Source organism: Pundamilia nyererei, unplaced genomic scaffold (assembly GCF_000239375.1).
Source record: "Pundamilia nyererei isolate P.nyererei 1_Seehausen unplaced genomic scaffold, PunNye1.0 scaffold01135, whole genome shotgun sequence".
Classification (NCBI taxonomy): domain Eukaryota; kingdom Metazoa; phylum Chordata; class Actinopteri; order Cichliformes; family Cichlidae; genus Pundamilia; species Pundamilia nyererei.
Window position 1 is genome coordinate 14,394 of NW_005188536.1, and position 4,936 is coordinate 19,329.

The following is a 4,936-nucleotide window of genomic DNA, read 5'->3' on the forward strand; positions in this document are numbered from 1 at the left end:
TGGGCAATTAATTATATAGTTACTTCTTCAAAAAAGTAACTCAGTTTAGCAAACAACAAAGTTTTTTGCAGCTTTTTTTAATGCAGCCAAGGCGTTTTAAAATAAACATTTCAAACTATTTACAGAACAATCAGCTGTTCTGCATCAAATTATTTGTGCCGCTCCAAAAAATAATTTCTGTCCACTATGAGATGAAGGAGAACAACAGCCTGATACCTGCAGGCCTGACAACAGCAGATGTATCACTGCTGTAACACCTGTAACACTCAGCAGGCGCCTCATTGTTCTGACACACAACAAAACTATTGACTACACTACACACTAACTACACACTAACTACACACTGACTACACACTAACTACACACTAACTACACACTAACTACACAAGACAACACACTAACTTTAGACTCCAAACACGCTAAACATCGCAAATCTCTCACATCTCAAACACGCCGTCACTCCTAAAACTTCCCCCGTCCTAAACAACAAAATGCCATGTGACCATATCATTTTTTGATTGGTCCACATGGTACATTTTTCCACCAATAGGAAAGGCTGAGGGAGGGGGGCTGTTTTTGCTCACAGGCTTTCGAGCGTTTTCCTTATAAAACGCAGTTTTTACCGTTTCTTCCTGCAGTAAATATGAACAACGGCAGTGTTCAGGAAGGAAAACAAACATTGCAGATTTTTTATCATAACTCTGGTTTTACGTGGCCGATCAACACAGTTTAAAAGCTGGTATAAAGTCCACACTTTGTCTGTCAGTTGTTCGTCTGTCCTGCTCACATCTCCAATGGTTGTACACGTTGTCATTAACGTGGCTTAACTCCTCATCAGACGCTTTGCTCGCTAAAACACCGGTGTCGGCACATAAGGAGGCTGTCATAGGCTGTCAACCACGTTGATATACAAATGTGAATCGCGTGATTGGCTGGACTATGGGATAAGGTGGCATCGTTCTAAACACATACAGGAGCAGCCAGTCACTTACTGACTAACACTGCAAAACAGAATTGTTAACGTATTTATTTTAATTTCAATTCAGGTTAGATTTTTTTTGTGTGTGCAACGCAGATTTTCTGTGCGCAGAGACGTGCCAGCAGTGCGCACGCGCGCAGCTTAGAGGGAACATTGTCCTGAAGGTTGACCTTCAGGATATGTTGGCAATAAAGGAAATGTAAAAAAAATAAGTACTTATTATTGGATGTACTTAATTCATTTGTGTGGATCCTGTTGACAAAATAGATTTATGTAAAACTAATTAGTAAAGCACAAGGTGGCTGAAAATATAATATTTGAATTAATCTAACTTAAACATTTTACTGCTACAAATAAGAGAGATGTGTTTAAAAAAACTACTCTAAACTATCTAACCTGAAAATATATAATTTATGTTGATACAACATAACTTGATTTAGGCAGTCTTATATATCTCTTGTTAATCCTAAGTAGTTTTTTAAAATTATATTACCTAAAGATTTTTGCTTTGAACTAGCACAATACAATTTCATGGAACCTGTTGACAAAATAATTTTAATTAAAGTCAACGTTTCTTTTTTTTTTTTTGAGTGAACTTGTTTTCATTGCCTTTTTTTTTTTTTTACTAATACACTTTTTGAAATATTTTTTTCTTTAATTAAAAGTATATGAAAGATTAAACAAAACTAAAAGGCAGAATTTGAATGAGCGGTTTTAATACAGTAACTGCAACTAAAATACTATAATTAGAGTACAAGATACAACAGTAGTAACAGATAAATAAATTTAAGTAGCGAGAAATAATTGTCTTTAAGTTTTAGCTATTTTTTAAAAATTAGACTCCAGGAAATAAATAATTTATGTGAATTAATGATTTTGAGTAAAGTAAACTTAGTTTTTCTACTTCATCGGTTTCCGCGTTGATACAAATTCACGTTGTACAAAAACTTAAATATTTTAAGGCTAACTAGTTTGGGCTCATAGCACATTCAAGTAATTTCAGCCTGAAAGTTTTTATTTCTAATGGGGGTCATAATAGAGTGTGATATTTCAGGTCCTGTGTGGATCTGCACATAGTCACATTCAGTGGTAGCAATAACCAGTAACCACAAGAGGGAAGCAAAAGCAAAAGATTATCTTTTGGACAAAGCACCCTAGTGGCTCATCAATTACACACCCAAATATTAAGTGTATCACACTCTAAATTAACTCTGAAAATAAAATAAATTCATAATCATAATAAAGGTCAATCAAATGGACCAATATGGCAAGGCCATGATGATCCACTTGGTAAAATAAATCAGCTTGGCATCTTTCTTGGCCTTAAGACAACAATTCTGATGGCTAAAGAGCCGAACGGGACACCAAAAAAGAAAAAATAAATTAATTAATTAATTAACTCTACAAGGATTATTTAGAATTAACATTTTACCACCTGATTAAGATCATACATACAGTTATCTATGTATTCACATGTTGGTTATTTAAAAAATAATCATAAAATTGGGTTGTAAAGACTTAGAAATAATGAAATAACCATCAATATTAGGGAAGTTACACTTCAGCATGTGACGTAACGGATCCAAATGCTTACCTCCGGCACGTTTTAAAAATATAAAATTAACAATAAATTAATTAACAATACATTTCTGTTTCCCAAGTTTTTAAACTTAGAACTTCTTCTATTTACGTTTTCTATTTAAATACCTTTGGGTAATTTGATGTTTAGCAAAGCCTCTCATTCAATAAGCTCTTAATACACTCATCTTCATCAGTATTTGAACACTAAGAAAAATGTTGTAATTTTGCCTGTGGAAATCACAGTAGATCTTAAATCGAACAAGAAAGATATAATAGAAGAGCAGACACTAAAGGTGGCTGCAGTAGACACCTGACAACGCATCTCAAGGTGGGAAATATAGGATTTGCTAAAAAATATCCCACCTTGTGTGAAGTAACTCATGACTAACTGAAAAAAAATACTCCAATAAACAATGTTTCCTGTGATTTGTAGTCAGAAGTGGCAAGTACATCTCTTAATAACTAAAAGCTTGCTGTACTCTACCTTTGCCTCCAGTACTATTGTAAGGAAATTGGAGTCATTTTAACAAGGACTTTAACTTGTACATTAAACAAATCTTGACTGCTTTCTTTATAGGCGCAATATTGTTAAAAATTGGAAGCATCCTGTCTCAGAACCCACTTAGCCCATGTATTTTATATTTCTATATACTCATTCTTTTGTACTTTATTGCTCTAAAAACTGAAAAACTCCCTGAAAAACTTACACTTTATCCAAAATACTGATAGAGAATAAAAGGAGAGATCACATTTCTCCTTAATAGCTTTTCCAGAACCGGTCTGCTGAAATTATTCTGATGTACAAACTAAAACAGTAACTATTTTGAAGCAGCTACAGTTTTACACTGAACTATGATAACTCAAGTAGCTTTATATTGCCACAAGAATGTTTAATCTCACAGTAACTTACCCACAATGTTTCATGTTCTGTGGTTTGTCCATGCGAATGGCCAGTTTGATCTTGAGGTCACTGTCTGAGCAGCCTTTACACACTGTCATCTTATGGAGTTCAGACTGCTTAGGACTGTTGGGAGTCGGGTGGAGAACAACCTGGGAGTGTTCCCACCATTAATGTATATGTTGTATACAAGTTATACAACGGCAAAGTGACCAAAATGAAGCTAATGATTTCTTACCCTCCCCAGCTCCTTATCTTCCAGAGCTAACACTCCTGTGCTCTCAGTAAACAGCTTCACCTTCACAGCAGGCAGTGGCTGAGTGGTGGTGAAGTCGCCCTGGGTACCCCAACTGCACACCAACACAAATATAGACACAACCACATATAAGCAAAGAAAGACTGTTAAACATTATTATGACTCTTGAACTACCAGTCAAGCCTTGAAAGTTGTGTAAGTCTATGTTTGCTGGTGAGAAGCAGGGAGATGGGTGCTTTTGGACTATGGGAGGTACAACAATAGAAACTTTCATAGCGTAATGTACTCAAAATGTAACAACAGTGCAAAACACAGCTCTAACAGGCTGCTCTAAACCAGAACACTGCACCTAAACTGGACCTGGACCAGAGTCAATCAATAATAAAGGTGGATTCATTACTGATATATAAACAGTAACTTTCAGGGGATTTTCCAATAACTATAAGTCAGTCACTTGACTGTCACTATAATGTGACAGTCAAGTTTTTGTCACATGCTTTCATTGTCTTCGTCTTCCTTTCACTCCTCAACCGAGTGAAAGGAGATGGCCCCGCCCCTCCCTGAGCCTGGTTCTGCTGGAGGTTTCTTTCTCTTAAAAGGGAGTTTTTCCTTCCTACTTTTGCTAAAGCGCGTGCTAATAGTGGGTCATATGGTTGTTGGGGTTTTCCTCGTTTTCTTTGTATTCTTTGTATTATTAACTATATCTATCTAATAGACTCAAATTTGTTCACGTAAAAGGAGAGTCTTCAGTTAGGGCTCCCTGAGCCTGGTTCTGCCGGAGGTTTCTTCCTGTTAAAAGGTATCTATGAAGCGCCTTGAGGCGACTTATGTTGTGATTTGGCGCTATATAAATAAAATTGAATTGAATTGAATTGAAAAGGGAGTTTTTCCTTCCCACTGTCGCCAAAGTGCTTGCTCATAGGGGGTCATATGATTGTTGGGTTTTTTTTCTCTGAATGCATTATCGTAGGGTCTACCTTAGACTATAAAGCATCTTAAGGTCTTGATGTTGTTGTGATTTTGTGCTGTATAAATAAAATTGAATTGAATTATAAATCTTAACTTGTTTGATCTGCTGCTCACCACAAACAAGCACAATCAGAATCAGAATACTTTATTGATCCCTGGGGGAAATAATTTTTTTGTTACAGTGCTCCATTATAAACAAACATTAACAAGACAGACAATACGCTAACTAAGAATAGTACTATATATATATATA

General features: G+C 35.7%; 1 long non-coding RNA gene across 1 annotated transcript in view; it reads right to left on the reverse strand.

Annotated features, from left to right (window-relative positions):
• Positions 1 to 3,800, reverse strand: part of LOC102203150 (uncharacterized) — a 12,131-nt gene extending 8,331 nt beyond the window's left edge. Inside the window, exons 1-2 of the long non-coding RNA XR_312510.1 lie at positions 3,697 to 3,800; positions 3,471 to 3,610 (exon numbers count right to left, since the gene is read on the reverse strand). This is a non-coding gene — a long non-coding RNA (uncharacterized LOC102203150). The remainder of the gene's footprint in view (positions 1 to 3,470; positions 3,611 to 3,696) is intronic.
• Between the last annotated feature and the right edge of the window lie 1,136 nt (positions 3,801 to 4,936).